This window comes from Gavialis gangeticus, unplaced genomic scaffold, assembly GCF_001723915.1.
Source record: "Gavialis gangeticus isolate Ggan-Ray unplaced genomic scaffold, GavGan_comp1, whole genome shotgun sequence".
Lineage (NCBI taxonomy): Eukaryota > Metazoa > Chordata > Crocodylia > Gavialidae > Gavialis > Gavialis gangeticus.
Window position 1 is genome coordinate 2098016 of NW_017728992.1, and position 9863 is coordinate 2107878.

Below are 9863 nucleotides of genomic sequence, written 5' to 3' on the forward strand. Positions count from 1 at the left end.
TGGGGGGGGGGGGAGCTTTCAAAAAAAGTGAATAGAAAAAAATCCATTACGTAGTATCATATTGTCACCTACATTCTTCTTTAGATTGGAGGATTGGACACAGTCCTCATGCCCTTCCCTACCTCAGGCTATCCTACACTACCAAGTCTCTACTGAATGGGTGCATTTACATGTGCATTTGATTTGGGACCAGTTTATTCACAAGTAAACTACTTATGAGCAAATGCTCCCAGGCAGGTGGCTACACATGGAGGGAAGTGGAAGCAAATTTGCTGCTAATGGCAGCAAACTGCTCCCGCTTCCTGGGGCCCTGCAATGGGCCCCTGCCACCAGCTAAGAGACAGATGTCTGGGGCTGGGACATTACAACCTGCCCCTGGGAGCTGCCTGCTGCTGGGGTGGGAACAATGTTCCCCTGCCCCGGCAGCGGGGAACTCCTGGTCCTGGCTCCCAAATCAGGGGAGGGGCAGGTCCCACCTCCTTTCCCCAATTCACTGGTGGGGCAGCTAGCAGCTAGCTTGCTGCTAAGTGCCTCATCAAAAGATCAGGGCAGGGATCTACCCCATCCCTGCAGCTCTTTCCAAGCCCCATACCTTGATTACCTGATTGGGCCACAGGGCTGGGACCTTCCCCTGACCAGGACAGTTCCCAGTACCCAGCCCACAAGCAGGGCAGAAGCTAGGGAGCTTGTTACCTACTCAGCTCCAGAAGTGTGGAGCTGGGTGCAGAACAAGCTAGAGAGCCTGTTCCCTGCTCAGCTCCACAAGTGAAGAGCTGGGTGGGGAACAAGCTGGGGAAGACTGACCAGGAACAGATTTGTCACCTACATGAGTACTATTTTTCATTTGCAGGTAGGCAATTTACTCGTGATTAATGAAGTTTATTGCCTAGTAAGCATGTGCATGTGCAGATGCACATGCTTACTTTGCAGTAAAATATGTTACTGCACAGTTAAACATCTTGTGTATACATGTCCATTGAGTACAAACTGATCATTTCACAATGGCTTATTGCTAGGTCACATTTGGGCAGATTTTCATGAGCCAAATATAAATCCCTGACACAAATCACCCCCTGCTACATTTCAGATCCCTTTTCCAAAATGCAGGGGAACACAAGCTTCCCAAAGAAAAGACTGCAAGAACTTGTTAACATGGGCAATGCTATATCTTTTCCCTTCATTTTAGGATGGATCTGAACCATTTTGGCTAAAAATTTCCAAAAATATCTTACCTATAGTACATGTAAGATTTTCAGCTCAAAGTCAGACTTTAGCAAAATTATAAAGTAAACAAAAACAGGGTTTCAAAATAGGAAGTGTTGTAAGGCAACCATAATGAAAGTTAAGTACCAGTCCCACCATTAATTAAAATAGGGGGTTAGTGTCTAATTTGCATGGTCCTTCTCTTTCTCCACATTTCAGGTTTTCCGGGGAACATAAGAGATTATGGTGCTGGCATCAAAGACCTATTAATATTTCACAACTTCAAAGCCTGAACAAGGGGGCGGAGCCAGTCCAGGCCCAAACAGGGGCAGCAGTTTGCAGGCAGTTAGCCAGGCAACTTGCAAGTCAGTTTTCACCTCCCATCCCCTTTTCAGGGTAGCCTTTAAGCTTGGTGAGGGAAAGCAGGGGAAAAGGAACTTCTCAGGGCCAAGGAACAGTAAACAGGCCAGTCTACAGCCAAGTTTGCTGGGGAAGTTGTGCTTGGAAGAAGGGCAATGAGAGGAAGTAGATTAAGAGACCTAGAGAAATGCCTGGAGGGCGTTGCAATGCCAGAGCTACTGGCACTGCTTGCACCTGTGAGTTGTCTGTCCAGGCAGGATTGCTCACCATCAAGGCTTCCACCCAGATCCGTTAGTGCTGTGGACACTGACTTGTAGGTTCCTTCTAGTGATGGCTAGGTGGGGGGGGCTGCCTACTATCTGAGTGGTGCCTCCTAGTAGTGTCCCTTACAGAGCAGGCAAGAGAGCTACAGGTGGAGGTGGTGAGTCTCCAAAGCATCCTCCACCATGAGGAATTCATTGATTCAGTGCTGGAGGAGACCTCCAGGACTGTGGAGAAAGGACTGCTAAGGACAGTGCTAAAGAAGGAAGAGGGTGTGGACTCTGAGGAAGGTGGAAGCTTGTGACCTCTGGCATTAAACAGAAATCTTTTTATCTCTAATTGCAGCAATTGGCCTGGAGAACAGATATGGAGCCTTAGCAACAGACAGGGAGAAGCATGTTCCATTGGTGGAGGAGGACAGGCCAGGCCAGATCCAGAGCACAGATCCAGAGCCCAGATCAAAGATGTCATGGCTGGATTACCAAGACTCATCCAGCCCTATGACTACTAACCCCATGCTGCTCGTTCATGTGGGCACCAACGATACTACCAGGGAAGACCCTGAGCAGATCAAAAGTGACTACAGAACTCTGAGTGCAAGGGTGAAGGGGACAAGGGCTCAGGTTGTATTCTTCTCAATCTTTCTGGTCAAGGAAGAGGGCCTGGCAGGAGCAGGCACATGCTGCAAATCAATGCATGGCTGTGCAGGTGATGTTGCCAACAGGGCTTTGGCTGCTTTGACCATGGGGTGATGTTCCAAGAAGACGGACTGCTAGGAAGAGATGGGATCCACCTGAAAAAGAGGGAAGAGCATCTTCACAGATAGGCTCACTAACCTAGTGAGGAGGCCTTTAAACTAGGTTTGCTGGGGGATGGAGACCAAAGTTCTGAGGTAAGTGGAAAGGTGGGTTATCTGGAGGAAGAACAAGGAGAAGTGGGCAACAGGGGGAGGAATTCTCATTCTTCCTGAGAAATCAGGGCAATCAGCTAGTTACCTTAGGTACCTGTACAGGAATGCACGGAGCCTGGGAAACAAGCAGGAAGAACTGGAAGTCCTCGCACAGTCACAGAACTATGACATGATTGGAATAACAGAGACTGGGTGGAATAGCTCACGTGACTGCAGCACTGTCATGGATGGGTACAAACTGTTCAGGAAGGACCAGCAGGGGCAAAGAGGAGGAGTTGCACTTCATCTAAAAGACCCATGATTGCTCACAACTCCAGTATGAAACTGGAGATAGGCATGTCAAAAGTCTTTGGGTTTGGCTCAGAGGAGAGAACAACAAGGGTGATGTCATGGTGAGTGTCTGCTATAGACCACCAGACCAGAAGGATGTGGTAGATGAGGCTTTCTTCAAACAACTAGTGGAAGTTTCTGGGTCACAGGCATTGGTTCTCATGGGGGACTTCAATCACCCTGACATCTGCTGGGAGGGCAATACAGTAGTCTGGAAGTTTCTGGAGAGTGTTGAGGACAATTTCCTGGTGCAAGTGCTGGAGTGGCCAACTTGGGGCCATGCTCTTCTTGACCTGCTGTTCACAAACAGCGAAGAATTGGTGGGGAATGTAGTAGGGGATGGCAACTTAGGCAGCAGCAACCACAAGTTGATTGGGTTCAGGATGCTGGGGAAAGGAAGGAAGGAGAGCAGCGGGGGGGTAAGATGAGATGACTTCCTGAAGTCCCTGCCAACTCTAGTTTTCTATGATTCATAAAAAACAAACAAACAACCATATTTTTCTGACTGGACCCTCTTGGCTTACATTAGTATTAGCTAGAGATCTGTGCAGCATTTAGTAGCATCGTCTGTCAGACTCTGATCTAAATTACATAAGCTAAACTCAAAGCAATTCCACTGAAAGAGTTTAGAACGTGGCATTATCATCTATTATTTTTAATCAGAGAGGAGATTTTCCAAACATTGCTGTAGCAGAACACATGCTAGGGAAGCCATGGCACCCCCTAGAGCCACCCTAATCCTTCCCATGCTCTAGGTCCTCTATATAACCCGCCTCGTTTATCCTTCCTGCCATAACTTGATGTTTCTTTGATATTAATAGGGAGGTTGACCCTGAATCCTGCTGCTTTGCCTAAGCAGATTCATTGCTCATGATACTGGCTCCTCTTGCCATTAAGACAGTTCTCCACGGGTGTCTATTGCATCCTGGATGACCTACTGGTGCCCGGCTGGCACTGTGAGCTGGTGGTTACCACCTATGGCAAGAATGGCCCTTATTTAAGCCTCAGGGCTTTTACTTGTGGCTTCCTTCAGCCCCATAGCCACAACAAAGCTTTACAAATATACTTTCATCACTGTTTGCCTTCTTAAAATTTTGTCTACAGGTTACTTTGGCTGTTCACTAGTAGCCTAGGCCCACTGGCTCTGGCCTGGCCTTTTCAGTCTCTGCCTCTTGTTGGCCCCTGGCCACCTCTGTCATCCCCCCTAGGCTCATGCTCCAGTCTTCTCAGCCTTAGGCTGCTTCTGTCCCACACCCCTACCCTTGGCAGGGCTCAAACATAGTGTGTCCCCCCAGGTACCCTTGTGCTCCCTTCTTTCCACTCCTTACAGCCACATCCAGCCCTCTGGTATAAAGTGAGAACAAAAGGCAACTGCTTTAAAAGTCTCCCCTCTGGGTCATCATATCACTGCCAGGCTACCTTCCCACTGTCTGGCTTTCTCTGCCCTGGGAGTACCTGCCATGGCCTGCAGCTTCTTCTCCCCACCAGCCTCAGCTGGCAAGAACACCTCTCTCTGCACAGTCCAGGACTGCACTGCCCCTCTGCCTCAGGGACCCAGGCTTATATCCCCTGGCATCTCCCCTTCCATTCAGGTGTGCTCTTGCCTGGCTGCAGGTGTTTCCCTTCACCCTAATGGGCAGCTCACTGCCTAGGCTTCAGTTACTTCCTTGCTGCCTTCCCTCCTGCAGCTAACCCCTGTTCAACTTCCTGGGGCTCTTTCTGCTGCAGTATCTCTCTCAAAGTAACGGGAGTCCCTGGCTCCTGGTTAGAAATGCACACATTGCCATTCTTACTGAGTCAAATTCTGGCCTTAGATAGGCAGGCATAATGCACAGTGAAATTAACAGGAAAAGCATGCCCTTAGATTTAAATACTAATTTATTCTTTTTATATCTGTGACCAGATTTTAAGACTAGAAGGAGCAGTCCTGATAGCTTTTTCCTGAATGGCGTTATAGGCCATAACATTGCCTGAAACAAATCCTACTTTGAGCCTTATTTCTTGTGAACTTTTTTTTAATGATAGGATATATTTTAAATATCTGTTCTGAAAGATTTCAATTGATGGAGAATCCATAACAGCCCTTGGCAAGCTTTTCCACTCTAAAAATAGGAATCTGATATACCATTACATTTTTTTCTCACTTGGGTTTCTAGTTATTGGAGCTTGCTTTGATTTTGTTTGTTAAATTAATGGGATCTATGGTATAATAGATCTCCATTCCAGGATCCTATGAACTGAAATTAAGTCATCCTTTAATCTTCTAAAAGCTAACTTCACAAACTGAAGTGATGGAGTAATTCCACTCGCACATTACCTGGCTTATTTGAAGCATTTTTGTGCATCTCTTTTCTAAACCCTTTTCAGCATACTTTTAAAAATACGGACATAAATTGGACACAATTCTCTGGTACTGATCTTATTAATGGAATAAAATGTCCTTGATAGTCTGCTATTTATAGAGGCAAGGATCATATTGGCAGTGCAAGCCTATGTTTAGTTCATCATCATCTGTTATGGTTCTACTGTCTTTTTCACTGTTACTAGGGAAGGATGCAATTCTCCAAATCAGAACTCAGAAGATGAGTTCATCTTGCATGTATTCATTTATATTGTGCTAAGGAAATATATGAACATAGATGACAACATTTTTAGGCATTTTTAGTTAAAGTTTATGAAAAAATTCTTTCGTGTAATGAAGTATTCTGATTATAATAATTCCATTAACAAACTTTTAAATAGATCTGGTTGAAATGGTTCTACATTTTAAGTCAACAGTGTAAGTAGCAGCTCAAATGCCTCTATCTCAGCTTGGAATACTTCTGGGACTACCTCCTTCACTTGCGGTAAGTGCCATGTACTGAACTATTGCCAGCCCTAGCCATTCAGATATTACAAATTAGTCCCACAAAACTATGGGCATGGCTTTAAAATTATGGCATTTTAAAAAATAAATTTTACCTTTTTTTAATTTGACTTCTGGGGTCTCAGACCTCAGAGCTGTAAGGAACAGATATATGGCCAGCTCTCCTAAATTGTCTGCCTGCAGTGGGTGCTTGGCCACTGCATAGAAGTGGGGTTTGCACCCAGGGGATGAAAGAACTAGCCTGGGATGAAACTGACCAAAGATGAAGACACAGAACAGTTCCAGGTAAGTAATATCTCTATGTAGTAATATTGCTACATATTTTTCAAGGAGTCATTTCACCTTACATCAGAGTGATTTACTATGTAGTAGGGTTGTACATCATGTATCATCTCCACAATTACGATGCAGTACAATCAATTTGCTACATGGGACTAGGATTAGAGTGTTATGTTTCTGTGACTAATGAATGTCACACAGTATGCTGTCATTGTACAAACATACATCCAAAACATTCATTTTGAAGCAAAAAAGTGAATGAAAAGTTTTCCAAATGCAGGACAGTGCCTTAGCTGAATAACTTTATTGCACTTAGATACCATGAACTGAGGTCTCCTGCAACATTTTCAAAATGTAGAGGTCAATTTGTGTTTCAACATGTATTAAACATGGGATTCATAGAACTTTCTAAAATACACCTTACAAAATCAGTGTGAAGCAATTGTGAAGCAGCCATATTAGTTTTGGGTAGAAACTTATTGTCTATGACCTAGAAAGGGGACTGCATTAAAGATTCAGAATGGTATAACACCTATGGCCACATTTTCCTGTTTGGAAATATTGCCACTCGTATAAAGCTGAATGTGCAGGTAAAGGAGTGCTAGGATCTGATGTGTGATCCATACAGTCACACTTCCTGCCATGTCACATTCCTGGAGCACCCCCTCAGCTAGAAGATTGCATCAGCTGTAGTCTCTCATCCACAGGGATGCCTCCCATGCCCCTGCAGTTGGAAGCCTACATCAGCTGCAATCTCTCAGCTGCAGGAACACCTGCAGCACTCATGACTGGGAGATTGTATCTGCTGTGGTCTCCCAGCCACATCCATCCTCCCGCTCCCAATCATGGAGACTCTGACAGACTGAGATCGACTGTCAGAGGCTCCACGACTGACCAGTTGATCAAGATTGACCAGTTGGTGACCACTGCTTTAGGTATTTACATTTCATTCAGGGAATTTTATAGAGGGTTGATCAGCATTCCTTTTGAATATAATCTTCCAAAGCAAAGCATAACTCATAAGTAAATCAGATTCTCAGTAGAGATGACCTGGATGCATATTGGAATAAAGCAAAACTTTTTTTTTAATTGGCGCAGTTCTCAAAATTCAGCCATCATTACCTCAGGTATCCAATTTTCCTTTGTTAGGACAAATCTTTAATTCCTCACAGTTAACAGACTGTAATTTCCGCATCCTCTCCAGGGTTGGATACTCCAAACAGCTTGTGAAAGTCATCTGGGTATTATGAATATGGAGTGGCGTCAAAAGAACCTGGCAAAGGAGTGAGGTACTCATTGCCAGAACTGCCTGTATTGCTTGTTTAACAAGTGATGAGCTCCAGCAGCTTTGTGATGTATCAGCTCCTCTGTTCTAAGGTAGAAAAGCATGCCAGCAGCCTTCATGTAATATCATCAAGGCCCTGATCTCAACCCAAGCAGTCAATGTTTCTTTGGTTTTTTTCTTAGTTCCCATGTGACTTGTACTGAAAATGGTCTGAAATTCTCCCCACTCCCTCCAATAGTTGCACTCGTTTTTCAAACCCAAAGCTTGCTGAGTATATTGAGGGTAACCGCACGGCATAGACAATTGTCCTCAGCTTACACCTCATGAATGCATATGATAAGTGTCTTGTTTTACTGTATAATATCCCTCTGAATTCAGTGCATGGTTGCTAAATGGCTTCATTTTGATGAGTCTGCCTTCATTATCTGCCATCATGGTATTACTGCTTACCACTCTCTGCCTGTCTGTCTGCTGCAAACTGGCACTTCTGCAAGAATGAAGCTCCAAGGTCCTGACAGAAAAAATGCGTTAAAAATCCTTCCGAGCCATCCCCACTCAGTTTGAAATACACCAGAAATTCTGAAAGCAGATACCACCCTCCCTTCCCCAAAGGATGACCTTTTATTTCACAACTGAAAATAACCAAGCCTGGCTGTATTCTGTATATGGAGGGGGAATCACTCTGGCACTAAGATATAAATGTCAGAGCTATTTTCACCATGACCCATAGGGATTTAATTAACAGTGGACAAACTATGAGTTTTGCAAGTTCCCACCATGTTTAGATATATATCCAAGGTTTTCCAAACACTTTAGTCATGGTATTTGCCAATGAGCAGCCACCAGCTTTGTGCAAGAGTGGGGAAAGGGTAGCTTGTCAGGGAAATTTTAATCCACTTTGTGCTTCCCAGGCTTTATTGAGGTCTGGGTTCTCTCATTTTCTTCCAGGTTTCTTCCTTCCCTCCTCCTACCAGTGGGGAAACAACTGATTTTATATTTCTAAGTTGTTACATTTCTAACGCCTTGGGAAACAATCATAAGAGCTTTCAGTCTGTGATGGAGGTATTCCAGACTAGTATGTTAGAATGAAAAACTGTGGTTTCCCAATTAAATGTACACAATGGGCCCAATTCTCTTGCTACTTATACTGAAGTAGCACTGCTAGTAGCACTGACATCCATGGCTTACCACTACAAAATAGATGGGTGGTCCTATCTGCCCCAAGTAAAACTGGAATTCAGCCTTCCTCACTGGTGAGTTTGACATCATTACATTAGAAATATTTATACAAAACAGGATTTGGACCTATTGAAGATATGTGTTTTTTGTGATCAGATGCACTCTGAAGTGTGGTATGGTCCTGTTTTTCCACTTGTGGGAGTCAACATGAAATCCTATAAGCTTCAAAGGCAGCCTGAACAAGCCTTTTACACATGCCCTGATATGTTTTGGTGATTTTCCTTCTACATTTCTTATGATCCAGAAAACATTTTCTAAGGGGCAAATTTATTAAACCAGAACTGATGTTGATATTGTATCAAAGTGACTGGGGTCAGATCCTCCAAAGCTATGTAAATGCCCAACCCTCTTAGGAAACAAGAGGAATTTAACTCTCTTAGGAATATCTCCTTCGTTCTGGACCTGTGTCAGAGAAGGCTAAACCTATGCAAAATGTGAACTTCAACAGTGTGATCATTTGAGTTGATTATTTGAAGAAATAGTGCTTAGAATAGCAATCAAAATAGTGCTTTCTACTTCACACAGATCTAAAATTGCTAAGCACTGAAGACTTTTTTTAAAGGATCATTTATTCCAAAGTTGCTTTGAAATAAAAAATTTAGAAAGTTGCTTTGAAATAAAAAAGGGAAATATTTTTAAAATTATGTTCAAATACATCTAAAAGCTGTTGTTTCTTCCCAGGCTGGGAAGTTATGTTTTGTTACATTTTTACAAATTTATATGATAAAATTAAATTTGGGCTTTAAATGAATTATTGGTTGTAAACTTGCCAAGCAGCACTTAAACGTTTAGGGTAGGGACCGCCATTCAAAAAATCAGAGCCTGAATAGATTCAACCTTTGCAGGTTAGTCTAACCTGCCTAGGTTGAACCAGTTTGTAACAGTACAGACAGTCCCTCTGGACTGAGAAAATGTGGGCACATGCCTGCAATTGGTCAGGCCAAGAGCCAGAGGTGCTAGAGCATGCCCTTGGCTGCAGGGAAGCTGTGCTGGGGTCGCATTGCCAGTTTGGGCTGACCTGGACAGAGAGCGGTTTAATTCTCTTCTCCCTGTTCCACTGGCAGGGACCCACCAGGTCTGCCAGGTGCTCCCCCCTCACTGCTGCAGTGGTGGGTCAGCATGGGCCCTAA